We start from the raw sequence: 18,718 nt of genomic DNA, 5'->3' as shown, positions 1-18,718 counted from the left end.
ACATGAAAATATCTAGTATTGTGCCTGACCCGTGGTGGTTGCTCCAATGCCAAGTGAATCTTAATGAGGAGCGCTCAGCCCTACCTAAAAAGACAGGAACATCTTGCAAGTAATTACTTCTGTCTTCTAAGATAACCGCTGCTGTTTGGCAACACGGTAGGGACCCTCAGTGGAAGCAACCTTGTTCTCACTGCATCTGCTCCAGAGAAATCAAGAAATAATTACCTTTTTATTTGGAGACTTGATTGATGCAGCAACCTTCCCCGTGGCTGTGAGAAGATAAACTGGGCCAAGGAGAATCACCCAGGTTTTATTCTGCCCTGATTACTCCTGTTGCAGGGATAATTTGAGTTCAGGGTGCAGCGTACCGCAGCTGATTAAAGAGAAAACCTTGGGCACATCGACTCTCAGACATCTTGATTTCACAAACCGGGGGCTCTCGTTCCCTGTTCATGAATACCATGAGGACGTAACACCCTGCATTGCCAAGGCGGCTTTCTGCTTTCTCTGAGTACAAGGAGAAAGCTAATTTAGGAGTGAGTAGCAATGTCAAAGGACCAGAATCATGACAAAAGCAAGTACTGTTCCCTTAATAGACACTTCTTTGTCCTAGGGGAAAATACATAGTAGCAATTATTTATTGTTGAAAATAGAAATGATCTCAGTTTTTATGGATCAAAATAAAATTCTTTTTAACAGTGTCCATCTTGCTCAAAAATGTATGTCTCTCTTAGTGGAAATGTTGGCTACAACACTACCTAAAATTGGAAATTAACTACAACACTACCAATTGGAAATTAACACTGCAAAGACCTTCCACCCACATACTTTTTGGAATGGATTTTATTTTTTTGAAAGTCAAACTCCGAAAGATGATAAACACTTCAATCAATCCTAAAGCTCTCGTTAATCTGACTAGCCTTTGTATATAACATAATAAAATGAATAGCTGTCTAAGTTCTGTAAACATTAATCAGGTACACAGGGGAGGCAGAAGAGTGGAATGCTTTCAGCAGAGAGTTCACTAAGGCTAGTACATGTCAGTGAGGTATAATGAGAGGAAGTGGTGTCACAATTCAGAACACCTAGGTTCTAATCTTAACCGGCATACCCAGCTGCCTGGAGTTTTACAAATCATTTTATTACTCTGGGTTTGAGTTTCCTGCTTGCAAACCTGGGATAACAAACAAGTCTATCCCTTAAAAGTTTCTAGAAATGTACCTGTGATTGTAAACCTAATATGCTCTATAGATTATTTTAAAGCACTGTGAAAGCGTTTACCATTATCATTGACCGCCATTACCTAAAAATGTAAGTAATTTACTGAGGAATGAATAACATGTGTAAAAACACAGCACATGGCCTACAGTGGGGTCTTCAGTAATGGTGATAGATGAACGGGGTGTGTTAAATAAAACTGAAGAGAAAATGGGACTCGTAAGTTGTGTGGTGCTGAACATGCTGTTTATTCTCTTTCTCGGTTCCCTTATCTACTAAATGTTGAATGATGATTAATCTACACCATATATGTAAACACACTTACATGGCCCCAAAAAACATTAACAATAATAGATGGTACTGATGATAATAAAACTTGTTTAATATTAATAGAGGTAACAGTATGAGTAGAATTAATAATGCCAAGTATTTTGTGAAGCATAACAAATAGCTACCTTCTTATGCTGAAACATTTCAGCATTTAAGCTGGCTCAGCCAAAAACTAATCTGGGACTTTATCAACCCTGGTTTGTCGGATATTCTTTGTTGTACTTGTAGAATATATACTTATACAAATGATTTGAAGAGAGAAGAATCTTGATTTTATTCTTGATTTCCCCTGCTGTAAAGAGAATGGGAGTTGAGGGTGCTGTGTATATATTTGATTATAACGTTCAAAGTCCTTCTAAAGTTCAAAGTGAGTATAAAATTTATGACAAAGTGAGGAAGAAAGATTAATGCATATTCGCATAAGTGTTACATGTGTACAATTATTTTATGTATATATGATATATATAAATAATATGAATAAAAATCTAGAATATTAAGATATGACAAATTCTTTAATAGCATTTATATAGTTACGTGTGAATGTTTTCAGTCTCCTTTACATTTCATTTAATTTGAAAATTATATTAGAATCTATTTACTACCAATCATCCCATTCCGCATAGAACAACCTATGTGATTCAAGGATAGCAGTGGTATATTATATTTTATTTATTTCATTGGCTGATCGGGCAACTGCTCAAGATACAGAGTCTGCATTTGTCTGGGCCATGTTTCACATCAAGGTTCAAAATCTAGGAGAATTAGAAAAGTAAGTCTCAGAGGCTAGAACAGTGCAAGCTCTATAGGACACCTGGGTTTAAAATCTACATTTTGGGGCGCCTGGGTGGCTCAATCGGTTAAGCGTCCAACTCTTGATTTCAGCTCAGGTCATGATCTCAGGGTCCTGAGATCGAGCCCTGCATTGTACCCTTTGGACGTGGCGCTCTCTCTCCCTTTGCCTTGGCCTCTCTCCCCTCCTCCTCTCCTCTAAACATAAAGTAAAAAATAAAATCTATGTTTGCTACTTTGTAACTATGTAGCTTAGGAAAATAAATTTAAAAAACATATAAAATAGTATTAAATGGCACAGAGTTGTGAGGATTGAAGAAAATTATGCATGTATAGGGCTTTATGGTCCTGCACTGGCACATAATAAGCATTTGAAAGAGTTACGTATCCCTATTGCCATTATTATCAAAGTATAAAAGATGCCTCACTTAGACGAACCTAAAGAGCAGTCTGTTAATCCTCCTCACCTGTTTTTTTGGTTGGTTTGGTTTTGCAAATCTTACTTAACAAGGAAGTTGTTTCATAGTCTGTAGTTTGTGGAAAAGCAACAGGGAATCATAGCTGCAAGCATGTCCCTGATTCTTATCAATAACTAGGGGGTCATCTGAGGATCTTTATCACCATCTCATACAGAGACATGGGAATGAAGCAAGGACTAAAGAAAAGATAACCTATTTCAAGAATATGAACTAAGGCGGGGGGTATTCCGTTAATTTTAGTTCATGATGTGTCACTCAATCTTAGCATGGGGCCTTGGACGTAGCAGGTGATTAGTGAGTTGTTCTCTAATGAATGAACTGGTGCAAAATCCAATGGAGCCATGAAGAAAGAACAATTTTGCTCATGTACATTTTCTCATGTAATTCTCTCAAAGTGCTGTCAGGTAAAAACGTATATCATAAATCAAAAGAAAACGTGAGTCATCTAGTTTGATCCTTTTTCTCCTGCTATAATTACAATTGCACCACAATTATCGCATGGCACTTACTGCTCATGGATGATGTTTTCATAATTTCCCTTAGCTACGTACATCCTTCTTCAATGCATGTTATATTTGAGCTGGTTTACATTCATCTTTTAAGAGGCATGAGACGAATATAACCCTCTCCAGGAAGACCTTCCTTAGTTCCCATTCTGATTTAAGTGTCTCTGTCTTATGCCTATTTCTATTTTAGTGGCCATTTCTACATTGTTTTTGCAATCACATATTCAAATATCTCTAGCTCTAATTTGAGTGAGAGTAACATAAGTTGGCAGAAAAACAAGTATACATGAAAAACAGGCTGCTTCTACACACAAAAGTGTAAACATGTAACTTATGAATATAAAATGTGTTCATAACACATTTGTGCCCTGAACTTAATTTTTTTGGTTTGGTTTTGGGCTTTATTACAATTAAATGAATAACTTTGTTGGCATTTTTCATCTAAAAGAGTTTGTTTCCTGATTATCGAGCATGCAGTAAAGAGGATGCCTTCTACTGTTTTATATCCTATTCAATCTGTGACTACTTTGTAGATTCATTAATCTGAATTAAACTAGTGATTTGAGCAAGTGCTTCATCAGTGACTTCTTTCTCACCTCTAGAAGAGTTTTTAATTAGAATAACCTTTCATAGCATTTTTAGTTTAATAACTGCAAGCCTAATAATATATTCCCTCCACATAAAAACACTTGTCAATAGAGTCCATGGGATGATTGAACACACAGTACACACCTCTTGTCCTTCACAATGATGTGTATATAATACAGTTTGACCCACCTCTTCGTTACTTCCAAAGAACCAACTATGTCCTTTTTTAAAAGATATCGCTTTACAGTCTTGATTTTCAAGGAGAAAACCTTTGTTTCCCACTTTTCTTTCAGCTATCGTTAAAATGTTTCCACGGCGACATTCTCAAAATGTCATTATTGAAAATTTATTTCTGTCCTTAAGTGTCATTAATTATGATAATCACAATACTCTGATTTTTATGGTTTTCCAGACTGTGTTTCCTCGTACTGATTTGTCCAGCTAGCACTCAATATCTCTACTTATTTTATAAAAATTCTGTATAAGATTTGTCTATACTGATTATTTGTAATATTTAAGGTTTTATTGTGGCGAGAGATATATATAGCACAAAATCTGCCATTTCAACCATTTTTTAAGCGTATAATTCAGTGGTATTTTAAAATCACAATGTTGTGTAACCATCACAACTATCTATTCCAAAACCTCCCACCTCAACCAGAAACCCCATACTCATTAACCAATAACTCCCCATTTTCCACTCCCCCAGCCCTTGGTAGTTGCACAATAAATCTGCCTATTCTGAATATTTCATATAAGTGGAATCATTAAATCAATATTTATTCCTCTGCGACTGGTTTCTTTCACTTAGTATAACATATCCAAGGTTCATCCCTACTGTAGCATACATTCCTTTTTATGGCTGAATAATATTCAGTTTCATATATACGTGAAATGTATATATGATACATATTATATATGTATTATGCATATGATATATACAACATATATGAAACATGTTATATGAAACATATATTATAGGCAGTATGTGTATACATACAATATTCCATTTATCCCTTCATCTGTTGATGGACAATTGCATTGTCTCCAATTGTCTGTAATTTGTTCTTCCACATCCTTTTGAACCCTCCCCATTCAAGCTTTGGTTTCCAATACCCCAGGGCACCTGATGTTATCAAGGTCCTCAATTTGGTCTCCATATTGTTAAATTAAATGGTCAATTATCAGTCTACATCTTGTCTGATCATTAATGACATTTCCCAGAACTGATTACATTTATATCCAAGAAATTCCTTTCTCACTAGATTGCAGGACATCATAAATGAGATTTCGAAGACAGGATGGCTTTCTTAAAGATTTGGTACAAAAACTGAGATATTTAAGGATACCCTCACCCCTTGGAAGTAATAGGAGAGTACTTTCACAGAAGCTTTGCTAAACTACTCCCGGTATCTTATTGATCTGTATTAGATCAGCATCACCATTCTTGCTTCAAATATCAAAAAAGGAGATACAGTTATTCTGATTTTCTCAAACTACTCAGTGGAGCTGTGAATAGGCTCATTATTTTCTGAAAGAGATTGGCCAAGTTGTCAGAGAGGTAAATATCGGAAGAATTTTGGGACTCTGTTGAGGAGGAAGAAGAGAATGATATTGATACACAAGCAACAGTGTCCACAATATGTCTGAAAACATATCCATAGAATTATTATTATTATATCATTTCTACCTCAAGGACTAATATTAGCATCTAAGAAATAGAGCTGCGTGCTTGTTTAAACATTAAAGCAGTATAAAAAAATAGAATGTCCTCTAGATTTTCTCTGGGAAGTATCAAAATAAATAGAAAAAAAGTATTCTCTCCTTTTCTGTTACAAAATGGCTTCTTTAACATTTGAGCTCATTCCTTGAAATGCACTTCAAAACAGAAATGATGGGCATTCAAATTCATGATGATTACAGATAAGATTTAACAGGTAGCCATCCAAATAAATCCTGCAGGTGGGAAGCAATGGTCCATGCATGAAACAAGCAGCTCAATTTTCAAAAGGCTATCAATTAAATGAGAAGGACTGTTGAACTGATCTGCCGCTCCCCAAATGTTAATTAAAATTGCAGTATTGCTGTGGGGCAGCCAAACAGGCTGCAGCTCTTGGACAGCTGTGATGCAGCATCCCAACATATTGTAATCACAGTGATATATTGCTTTGATATCATCATTAAGAAACATAGTATTATCCTGGTATACATTTCGGATTACTCACAGACTAAGGAAGGCATGCTTTAGTTTTATAACACTGCTATTTTTTTATTCTGTTAACAGCTCTGTTTAACCCGTCTACCTTGCATCTGACCCACGGATCTCTGGTACTAGGTTGCAGACCAATGTTCTTCCAGGATTGGCTACGCAGATACGCGACACTATAGATGTCACAGTCATGGTGCACACCTGACTTCAAAGCTGGTGCGGCTATTTTTGGTTCTCTTTTCTTAGGTAAATACCAGACTCTGGTTGAGTTTTAACTTCTTTTTAACCCTCCAATCTTAGCATTTAGTCTTTCATCGTTAAGCACAACGTGACCTGCAGGTCTCTGGTAAATACTCTTCATCAATTTGAGGACATTCTCTATCCCTAATTTTCTGAGAGTTTCTACCATACATTGATGTTGACTCTGGTCCAATTATTTTTATACATCAATGGATATGATCACGTGGTTTTTCTTCTTTAGTCTGTGGATATTATTAGTTACAATGATTGTGTAATGTTGAGTCATCGCTGCATCACTGGAGTAACACCCACTTAGTCATTGTATAGAATTGCTTTCTATGGGGGCGCCTGGGTGGCTCAGTCGGTTAAGCGTCCGACTTCAGCTCAGGTCACGATCTCGCGGTCCACGGGTTCGAGCCCCGCGTCGGGCTCTGGGCTGATGGCTCAGAGCCTGGAGCCTGCTTCCGATTCTGTGTCTCCCTCTCTCTCTGCCCCTCCCCCGTTCATGCTGTGTCTCTCTCTGTCTGAAAAATAAATAAACGTTAAAAAAAAATTAAAAAAAAAAAAAAAAAGAATTGCTTTCTATGTGTTCTTTTCAGTAGTACTTAGTAGTGTTATTTTTAGACCCTTTGAGACCTCATCTTTGACCCATGGATTATTTAGAAGTGTGCTATTTCCCACCTATTCATAGAATCCTCTTGTTACTCTGTTAATGTTGTTCCTGTTGTCTTGTTTCTAGTTTGATCTTACTGTGGTCAGACAACACAGTTTGTATCATTTCAATTATTTGACATTGTTGAGGCTTGTCTTGGGGGCCACAACGCTGTCTTTCTTGGTGAGTGCTCCATGGAAGCCTAAAAAAAAAAAAGTCCTGTATGTTGTTACTATTGGCTAAAGTGGTCTATATATTTGTCAGTTAGACCCTCTTAGTCGAATGTATTGTTCAAATATTCTAGATCCTTGATTTTCTAGTAATCCTACCCGTTGTTGTAATGGCAGTGTTCTAGCCTCCACCTCCAACTGTGGATTTGTCCCTTTAACTCTGTCATTTTTTGTTTCGTGTATTTTTCAAATCTGTGCACATTTGGAATTGCTATGTCTAGTTACTGGGCTGATCCTTTTATTATGAGGTAATAACTTTTTGACTTCTTTTGTGTGCGTAGGCGTTCACACTGCCTTGGCTTGGCATGAGAATCCAGTCCTATTTCGGTGGGCTGGGATTGCAACAGTGGTTTGATTTTTCAGCCTCTGCCGTGTAATTTTAGTCTCCTTGGTTGAGCTGGTGGTGGGGCTCCTGCCTGAGGCGGCAAAAGATGGTTCTCCACTGTGGGTGGGGAGTGTGTTTGGACCCTCTAGCTGGTGCCACTTGGCTGCTGGACTGGAAAGTTTTAGTCCTGTGGGTCTTAGTCCTGCCAGCCTTCCATTTCCTTCCAGGCTGGCAGCTGGAGCTGGCCCTCTCCTGCAGGCTCTCCCTCCAGGCCAGGTATTTCTTGGCAACAGAAAAGCACACTCTCAGGTCAGGTGGTTAAGGAGAGTATCTCCCCTGTTTCAGTCTCATCTGGTGTTATCTAGACGGCTCTGTGGTCTAGGAAAATAATGAGCTTACCTGGACCACCTTCTGCTGCTATGTCACAGATGGGAAAATACCAGGTATGGACGGCCTTTCTCTATTATGCAGGAAGACACAAGACAACCCGATGCAGTGCTATTGCTCAAACCCTGAGATCTATACCAGCTCTCTTTATTCTTACCATGTTTCGGGGTTCTCCTTTATTGGACCCCTGCACCACTTCCAGCGTTTATGTCTGTGCTTAGTGAGGGAAAGCAAGGAGAAATGGCAAGCCTTCTACTCTGGGCGTTTGAACAGCTCACTTAGATGTTTTAATCTCTGTATCTCCTGTATAATGATTAGCTGGTAAAACTTCTATATTATCTGCATACCCCCATAAACTTCATGAACACAGATGCGTATTTCATCTCTCTATATTCAGATGCCTTCCCTACACCTTACACACAGATGATGCTCCTTGTTAGTTGAGTGAAAGGAGAACGTATTAGTCACACACAGCTCCTTTCTTTAGAAAACAGTACAACTTTCATTTATTTCTGCATTTGTCAAGTAGAGTTTCAACCCTTTTGCTATTATCTCAATAAATATAAGGACCTTGGAATGGTCAGTAATGCCTAACCTGTACCTTGATATTTGGATAGGTTCCATTTAAACTATCAAGAAACATGTCAAGATTGATTTCTTGTTTCACACATTCTTATTTTCAAGGGAATGGTTCTAGAGATTTCTATGGATAGAAATAGCTATATAGGGGCGCCTGGGTGGCGCAGTCGGTTAAGCGTCCGACTTCAGCCAGGTCACGATCTCGCGGTCCGTGAGTTCGAGCCCCGCGTCAGGCTCCGGGCTGATGGCTCGGAGCCTGGAGCCTGTTTCCGATTCTGTGTCTCCCTCTCTCTCTGCCCCTTCCCCGTTCATGCTCTGTCTCTCTCTGTCCCAAAAATAATAAATAAAAAAACGTTGAAAAAAAAAAAAAAAAAAAAAAAAAAAAAAAGAAATAGCTATATAAATACATGTTCTGATTTCAAATATTCTAGATATTGTTTCCAATTTTTTAACCCTGATCTTTTTAAAAGAAAACATGCTTTACGGGTTTTATGGGGGTGGTGGTGTTGTTGTTTTCCATTCCTATAGTGACATTAGAGGAAAACTGTGGGCATTTGACTAAATTATCTTTATGTTTCCATCCAACATTATTCTCTCTTAATTCTTAGCAAAGAGTCTGTAATCTAATTATAATACTTCTATTTTATAAGTAACTATTTTTTTTTAAACAAGGTTATCTCACTGGGAATCTCCCAAATCAAAGCCAGAGGAGTAGACAGAAAGAAAATGAGCAGAACATGAAGTTATATGATCTATATCAAAATTTAAAGAAAGTATTTCTAAATGAGAAATTCTAATTCAGGGAATCCTCTGGGTAGCCTACAAAATTTTTGTGAATTTTGATGATAAATAATTTACAACCCAATTAAGAAAAATAAAATAAAATATAGTTTCCCTCTATCAAAAAGAGATCATTAATTTTTTTCATCTAATATTTTTCCTCCATAAGGAATCTATTAGAACTCTCTTCTTAGGCACCTGGGTAGCTCACTAAGTTAAGTGTCCAACTTCAGCTCAGGTCATGATCTCACGGTTCATGAGTTCCAGCCCCACGCAGGGCTCTGTGCTGACAGCTCAGAGCCTGGAACCTGCTTTGAGTTCTGTGTATGCCTCTCTCTCTCTGCCCCTCTCCTGCTCACACTCTGTCTCTCTCAAAAATGAATAAATATTAATAAAAATTAAAAAAAATAACTCTCTTCTTAATATCTTTCAGGCTTTTAATATGTATTGAATTACCATAATGCATTATCAGGCCGTACATCTGTGGGCACTATTTATGTATTGGGACTTTAGTAAAAGTGGAAAGAAAAGAAATCTGGCAATAAAAATGCACGTGAAATTTGACAGAGGGATTGGCAAAGACATTTTCATTTGAAGTATACCTTGCTGAGTTCATCATTCAAGAAGTTTTCAGAATGAAGATTTATTTCCAAAATGCCATTCTACTTTCATTTTTTTTTTTTCCCAAGGTGGGTCAGAATAACCTACAAGTGGATTGTTGAACAAAGAAAATATGAAACTTCAAATAGTACCTCTAAACTCTTTCAACTACAAACTCGGAACATTTTTATGACATTTCAAAATGATTTGTGATCCTGACGCTACTGTTTAAAATATGTAGCTTGGGGCACCTGGGTGGCTCAGTCGGTTAAGTGGCCGACTTCGGCTCAGGTCACGATCTCGCGGTCCGTGGGTTCCAGCCCCGAGTCGGGCTCTGTGCTGACAGCTCAGAGCCTGGAGCCTGTTTCCGATTCTGTGTCTCCCTCTCTCTGACCCTCCCCCGTTCATGCTCTGTCTCTGTCTCAAAAATAAATAAACGTTAAAAAAAAAATTTAAAATAGGTAGCTTAAGTAAAAAAAAAATTAAATTAAAGGTGTAGCTTAAGTCAAAGAACAAACTATAGGCCATACATTTAGGGGGTGAAAATTTTGTTTTGTATTTACCACTTGACCTCTTAATATTAACCATAGTTTTCTTTAACACATGTTGCTAGACTACAACTTTAATAAGTTTAATTCGAGCTATGTTATGAATACTCTTTGCCTCATTTATCCTAATTCGATAAAGTTTCCATAAGTTAAAACTTAATTCAACTTAATTCCCCCCTACATAGGAAAACCACTTAAAATTTACTGGCTTTTTTAAAGAAAAAAAAAAGATACAATTATACTAATTTTGCTACGAGACAAATCAACCTTGATATTGGATATCACATAATTAAAGTGCCTCAAATAGGTTTTGTGCTCTGTGGGTTGAGGTATTGCCATCTATAGTGACATCGATTTAGAAGAAATTAAAAAAGCAATTGGAAAGGAAGAAGCAAGTGATTTTGGAAATACACCAGCCATATAAGAAGAAAACAAATTCCTGCCCCTCTCAAAGCCTACTGCATTGCCATAAGGAATTTGTGATATCCCTGGTTTCTTTGAAATATGTAGACATAAAGATTGTGATGTCTTTTTCACAAGTCTACCATGTACGTATTGGTGTGATTACCCTTCTCTAAGGGATGGCCAATTACTAACTTACACTCTAATTAGAGAGAGCTCAGCCAATTCTCATGAAAGCTTATGTGACTGCATTTTGTAGAATGTCGATACCTGCAGAGACTTCCAATATCTGATTATATGCTCAGAAGTCACTGGATGTAGGGGACGCACAGAAGCGAGTAGACAATTTGGGATACCTTAGCAATTCAAACCCTTACATTAGAGAAACAAAGATTTCCAAGGTCTTCAGGAATAGCCTGACTTTATGGACCTACTCTTATGATTCCAACTCAACCCCCTTTCACTGTGATGCTTCAGATAGTTCCATGTTGAACTCAACCCTCTAATAAGATTTAGAATCTTCAGGCTATTTGTAAAGACTATCTACAAATACATAAATTGTCCCACTATGCTATCCATACTGAAAGCCCTCGTAACAACCTTAAGAGTAACTTTTCCTTAATAAAATTACTATATTTAAACGTGGCAGAAAGAACTATAGGCACTCAAACCAGACTCTGGAATTGATTTAAGTACCTGGCACAAAGCAGGCACTTCCACTTGTGAGTTTCTCTTTTCACTCACTCATGATACCCTCAGGCCATCGTATCTGTTCTTACATTGGCTGATCAAAGTGTTAGAAAGCTTGTCCTGGCAATTGGAGATGGGGACAAAAATTAAAATAAATAAGAGTTTTCTACTAGTCTTGATCTTTGCCAGAATCCATTTTAATAGCTTGTCTCATCAAATAATCATTATACTCAATAACTTGTGTAACACACTAATGCAAAGATAAATGACTATCAGCTGGCTCAGGCCAGTCTTGCCCTGAATGATGACAGGTTGTGGCAGGATTTCCCTCTCATTTTACTAGTGAGAAATTTCTAGTGAAGTTATGCACTTATAAAATTGAGTTGGCCCGAAAACCATAGAGTATTTTCTGCTAATATTTCGAGGACCAAAAATACATCTAAATGAAAGAACAAAACAGAGATGTTTAGCAAAATTAATTTGACTCCTGAGGGGTAGATTCTAACTGGGAAAGATAGATCCCTGGACCCCAGTGCAGGAGCAGTGGCAAAAACTCATTCAAGATGCACAGAAATTTTAAGTCAATTTTAAATTTTATTTGAATAATTAGCAAGTAGCATAACTTCTTTGTATCTGTGCTTCCTCACTGGTAACATGTCAATGCATAAATTAGCATGTTAATTTGTGTATGAGTATTTTTGAATTTTATATTTTCAACTTTATTTCAAATAATTTAAGTGCAATTATATTATTTTTATGTATTGAAATTGGCAAACTCAATACAATCATTTGAAGGAAGTCTCATTTAAAAAACTGCATTGAGGGGCACCTGGGTAGCTCAGTTGTTTAAGCGTCTGAGTTCAGCTCAGGTCATGATCTTGTGGTTCATGGGTTTGAGCCCCGTATCAGGCTTTGTGCTGACAGCTTGGAGCCTGGAACCTGCTTTGGATTCTGTGTCTCCCTCTCTCTCTTCCCCTTCTTCTCTCTCTCTCTCTCTCTCTCTCTCTCTCTCAAAAATAAATAAACATTAAAAAAATTTAAAAAAAAAGAATTAAAAGCTACCTTGAGATAAAGGCTGTAATCCCAATGTATCACCTAAATTATATTTGTAAAACAAAATACAACTAATTTAGAATAAAGTCTGTAAGCTAAATATCTTTCTATAAAACTAACATATCATATCAAATAGGCGACAAAATTTTCTACTTGTTATTTCTACTATAAATAATTCATATTTCTGAAGCATGGAAATTAGAAATTACACCAATCTAGCAATCAGGAAACGTTAATTGCATTCCTAAATCAGATTGGCTGTTGGCCTTCAACAAATTATTTACTCCCTTTTATCAAAGTTTCCTCATTTGTCAAATGGGCAAAAAACATTTGACCTAATAATACAAATCATTCTAGAATTACCCCATCACTTTTTACATAATGCATATAATCAATTGTAAGGTACACCTTTTTTTTTCTTCCACAAATCTGAACATCACTGAAATCAGGTGTCTCCTAAAAGTGAATGCATCTTTTCCTAAATACTGGCAGCATGTACACGTTTCATTCTCAGTGGTACAAAACACAGTGGTTTATCTTACAACTGATGGTGTGTTAGATCTGATATAATTGGTGTTAACTCATATTCACATTCAAAGAAATTATATGAGTATAATTATCAATCATATTCAGCAGACGAAGAGACGGAGGCAGAAAGAACTGAAATAATTGGCTTAAGACGACAGAACTGAAAATGTGGACTATCGATCCACAGCCTATGGTCTTGTCCATCATATGGTACTGTCTTGACTATTAAATAGACATTAACATGATTTGAAAGGCACGCTGTACAATATACATAGAAATAACTTAAACTATTCATGATAATAAACAAAACTTTTCAAATTTAAAGTATAAAATCTGACTAATTCCAGGGGTGCCTAGGTCACTCAGTCAGTTAAACATCCGACTCTTGATTTCGGCTCAGGTCATGATCTCCTAGTTCACGGGATCAAGCCCCACGTCAGGCTCAGCACTGACAGTGCGAAGGCTGTTTGGGATTCTCTCTCTCTCCCCCTCTCTCTGCTTTTCTCTTTCCCTCCCTTTAATAAATAAACAAACATTTTTTTTCATCTGACCAAAAAATCTGACTAATTCATGTTGAGAGATATACTTTCTAACACAAAAATGCAGTGGCAATATGAATACATATATAAGTATATATATATGTGCATATATTTATTAAAAGTGACAGAAATACATTGTAATAAATTATTTCCTTGGAACCCTTATTTCCAGGAACCCTGTCCCTGTCACTGAATTGTATCTGTAGGTCAACTTATAAACTCATTCACTAACGTAGCTTACATATTGATAGCTACAAATACGTTCTTCTAATATCTTTTTCATCATTTGTGCCAAGACACATGTGTACCTGACTTGCCTAGAATGCTTACTAAGAAATGGATAGTCAAATGTCTGACCTCTCACACGTATGTGCACGTGGATGTGCGAACAGGAGTCAGAGACACGAGGTAACAGATCAGGCCTTGCAAGTGATTCTTACGTTTCATAAGGGTTAAAAAAACCCTGGACCAGGTTACTGCTGAATAAGATCATTGCGGTCATTATGAATGTGCGGTTACCCTGTGCTCAATGGGTCACAAATCCACTCATCAAGAATATTTATTGGGCATAGCCAGTCCTATAATTAGATCTGTATCAATGTCCTTGAAAAGGGAGTTGTGGAACACCTACCTCAGAATCACCTGTTTCTCTTAAAAATTAAGTTTCCTTGACCCCAGGAGTTTCTAAAGGGAGCTGAGAATTGGAAATATGTCAGTCTCCACAGATGACTCTTATGCATACAAAACTTCTAGAAACATTGACCTCTCTGTTAAGGAGGAAAAACACAAATACAAGCTGAGTGTGGTTAGGAGAGTTGATGGGGTTAGCATCTCAATCACTTACGCTCTATCTAAAAATGAACGTGAGATTTAAAATGCTAAGTGTTTGCTCTAAATTTTAGTCATTTATAACCTATTCCAGAAGCTGTGTGCGTGTATGGTTATATTTTAATTTTGTATTTTAACTTCTTGAGATAATTTAAGATTTCAAGAAGAGTAGCAAAGATAGTACAGAGTTCCCTGATACCTTTCATCCAGTTTCCTTGTAATAAAATTATCAACATTAAAAAATTAACATCGGGACAAAACAATGAACTGAAGAATAGATATTTAGGTTTTACCACTTTTCCCGATAATGTCCTTTTTCCGATCCCGTGTCCCCACGTTGCATTCAGCTGTGTCTGCATGTGTCCTAACGTGCCACTGTTCCACAGTCTTTCCTGGTCTCTGGTGACCTTGAGATTTTTTGAAATGCATTGGCCAGTTACTTCATGGGGTGCTTCTTAATTGAATGTATCTGATGTTTACTTTTTATTACATTGAGTTGTATATTGTGAAGGATGCCGCAAAGGTGATGTATCAGGGGGTGCCTGATGTCAATATGTTTTACTATTACTGATGTTGACCTTATTCACCTGGTTAAGGCAGTATCTGCCAGGGTTATCCACTATAAACTTATATTTTCCTTTTAATTAAATTAAAATAAATTAAATAAATTTATAAATATAAATATAAATAAAATATAAATAAATATATTTATTATATTTATAAATATAAATATAAATATAAATATAAATATAAATATAAATATAAATATAAATAAATATAAATAAAAATAAATTAAATAAATTAAATAAATTAAAATAAAATTAAAAAATTTTTAAGTTTATTTATTTATAAATAAATAGAGAGCACGCCAGTGGGGGAGGGGCAGAGAGAGAAGGAGAGAGAGAATTCCAGGCAGGCTGCACACTGTCAGTGCAGAGCCCAACATGGGATTCCAGCTCACAACCCATGAGATCATGACCTGAGCCAAAGTCGGATGCTTAACCGACTGAGCCAACCCAGGCACCCCATGTAATTAAATATTTTTGAGACAATGCAAATGTCCTGTCCTGTTTCTTCTCAAACCCCTACCCACCAAGGTTAGCATCTCTTGGTGGATGTTGCCTGAAGTAATTTAAACTGTAGTATTCTAATAACAATTTTCTCTTTCATTCACTCATTAACACATTTCTCAACTGAAATTTTCTGTAAAAAAATTGTCCTTTCTCTTCTTTTTTTATAGTTGTCATCTACTTGTATCAATATAGAGTCAAAGATACTTATTTAATTCTTTAGGTTATAATCCAGTGTCGGTTTTATGTATTTTGTTCCTCAACTTTTTCCAGTTTATATGCCATAAAATTTTAAGAAATTTAAAAGCCTACTTAAAGTAGAAATATCTTTAAACCACTTCTCAAACTTTGTTATTTGAAGTATGCCTGAGACAATTACAAATGTTCAGTGACTTTCATGATTAATCATAATAGTCTTTATTGCAAGAGAAGATAGTTACCCACTTAGATTATCCCTTAGGCAAGAAACTTGGGAGAGAGAGAGAGAGAGAGAGAGAGAAAGAGAAAGAGAAAGAGAAAGAGAAAGAGAAAGAGAAAGAGAAAGAGAAAGAAAGAGGAGGAAACAAAGGAAGAACATATACATATAAATACATTTATACATTTATAATATATATGTACGTATGTATATATAATGTGTCTCTATACATCTAATGTGTATTTTATACATATATATTTACATATACACGTTGGAGGATTAAAGAGAATAATATACAAAAACTGCTTTATAACATTAAATATTTTCTGTATACTATCATATCTTATTAATAGATTATTATTTTAGTGGACACTAATTATTCTCTTGTATGTGATGAATCTGTAGCAAAAATCTCCTAACCTGGGCATTCATACACCCATTCCTGCCAGCAGACCTACGCGTTTTGAGTTTCATGTTTGAATTTATTACCAATATTTAAAAGCCATAAAATTCCACATTGTTGTTCAGATGTCTGATCTCTTGAATCTGCGTCTGGCATCATGAGACCTGAGTTTCTATAAAGCAGTGATAGTTCCTGCCATGGATTTCCTTTTCCAAAGACCTTTCCATGGTCTCTGGCACAGTCTATTATCCTTTTGACACTGAAGCTGATTATATTCCTCAGGCTTGTTTTATAAATTTGTGGTATGTCCTGGGGCTTGTGAGCATTTGACTTTGTGACTCCTGTTAAATAGTATAGTGATTCTTCTCAGATCTTGTCACAACTCTGTCACAGAAATATGAGTAGATTCCCATTGCCTATTGTGGAAAATGAGAAACCTTAACACTGTATTAAAGGCCATTTACTGTTTGTTTCTTCCTACCCTATCTTCAGTGAGGTCTCTATATCCCCACCGGCACACAAGACAAAGGAAACTAATAACAGTTTTACCAGAACTTTTTCCTTTTTCCCCTGACTGTAGGTTGTATTCCACTAAAAATAGTCTTTATTAGAGTTCATCCAACTAAAAATGTATTCATCCATCAAGGGCTTTCAGTGAGCGCGTCACCTGAATTCTAAGTTATATGTTAATAGGAGTTATAAATTGTTATGTGCTATACTTCATAGTATTTACAGGATGTTTACAATTGTAGAACTTTGTAAAGTCATAGTTATCCAAACCAGAGTTCCATATATGGAGACTTTCCAGAGACTACCAAAGATAAGGCAGCATGCTGAATATATCAGACAATATAGTAAAACAAAAAGATCATGACTTGGAAATCAGAAACATTTGGTTTTGGGTACTAACTCGACCGCAATAGATCATGTCACTTGACTGTTTAAACCCCATATTCTTGATCTGTAAAATATAAGTAAAAATAATTCTAAGTCGAAGGAGTTATACGGCCAGTAAAAGTATGCCTTTGAAACACTTAAGCACAATGCCTGATAAAGAATAAAATTCTCAATAAATAGCAGATATAATTATTATTTTTATGATTACCCAACCATAAAAAGGAATGAGATCTTAACCATTCACAGCAACACGGGTGGACATAGAGGGTATTATGCTAAGTGAAATAAGTCAGACAGAAAAAAACAAATGCCGTATGATTCCACTTACATGTGGAATCTAAAAAATAAAACAAATGAACAAACAAACAGAAACAGACTCGTAAATAGAGAACAAACTGGTGGTGGCCAGAGGGGAGGAATACGGGGAGATGGGCAAAATAGGTGAAGGCGATTAACAGATACAAACCTCCTGTTATGAAACAAATAAGTTACAGAGATGAAATGTACAGCATAGGACCTAAGTCAATACTATTGCAATAATTCTTTACGGTGACAAAGCATAACTATACTTATCATGGTAAACATTGCATAATAAAAAGAATTGTTAATCTATTATGGTGTGTACCTGAAACTAATATAACATTGTGTGTCAACTATACTTCAGTAATAATTTTTTTTAAATGGGTGCATAGTTGACTTATCAACAAATTTATTGAATACAAAGTAAACATTTCATACATTTATATTTTTACTTAGGTCTCATAAATAGAAGATATGCATATTTTTAATTAGTCTATTCGTTATCAGAGGTTATCTAAGCTTACATAGGTCAGCTAAAACTTTAAATTCCAACATTTCCTATATGTTAGAAATAAAGTGAGAAAGCTGTACGTTCCAAGAAAATATTCACAAATCAAAGCCAACAATAAAAAAAAAAAGAATTATACATCACCCCCAAGTGAGATTTATTCCTGATAAAAAGTGCTAGTTTACCATTTGAAAATCAAGGTAATTCACCATGTCAACAGGCTGAAGAGGCAACAACAACATATATAAGTTGATGCATAAGAAGCATTTCACACAGTCCAAAATCCATCCACAACCAAACCAACAAAAACTTAGTGAACCAGGAATAGGGTGCACAGTTTTCACTTTCATAAAGAACAACTAAAATAAACCCACAAGGGTCATCAAAATTAATGATGGGAAATTAAATGCTTTCCCCCTGAGAATGGGAACAGGCAAGATGTCCCCTTCTACCAATTCTTTTCAGCATCATACTGGAAGTAATGGCTAGTGCAAAAGTATAAACTGAGAAGAAAGCACTGAAGCTATCTGTTCACAGATAACATGACTGCCTACACAGAATATCCCAAGGAGTTCACAGAAACACTCCTGGAACTAATAAGCAAGAGATGATGTAATTTGGTATA

General features: G+C 36.1%; 1 long non-coding RNA gene across 4 annotated transcripts in view; it reads left to right on the top strand.

Moving 5' to 3' along the window:
• The first annotated feature begins 1,056 nt into the window (after window positions 1–1,056).
• The window catches only part of LOC122216608, a 61,247-nt gene continuing 43,585 nt past the window's right edge, over window positions 1,057–18,718 (top strand). For 2 of the 4 annotated variants that reach the window (XR_006200994.1, XR_006200992.1), the window contains exons 1-2: window positions 1,057–1,311; window positions 6,195–6,335. This is a non-coding gene — a long non-coding RNA (uncharacterized LOC122216608). The remainder of the gene's footprint in view (window positions 1,312–6,194; window positions 6,336–18,718) is intronic. The other 2 variants (XR_006200993.1, XR_006200991.1) reach the window with 2 other exon arrangements.

Source organism: Panthera leo, chromosome A3 (assembly GCF_018350215.1).
Source record: "Panthera leo isolate Ple1 chromosome A3, P.leo_Ple1_pat1.1, whole genome shotgun sequence".
NCBI classification, from domain to species: Eukaryota; Metazoa; Chordata; class Mammalia; order Carnivora; family Felidae; genus Panthera; species Panthera leo.
This window is presented reverse-complemented; position numbering and strand designations above follow the sequence as displayed.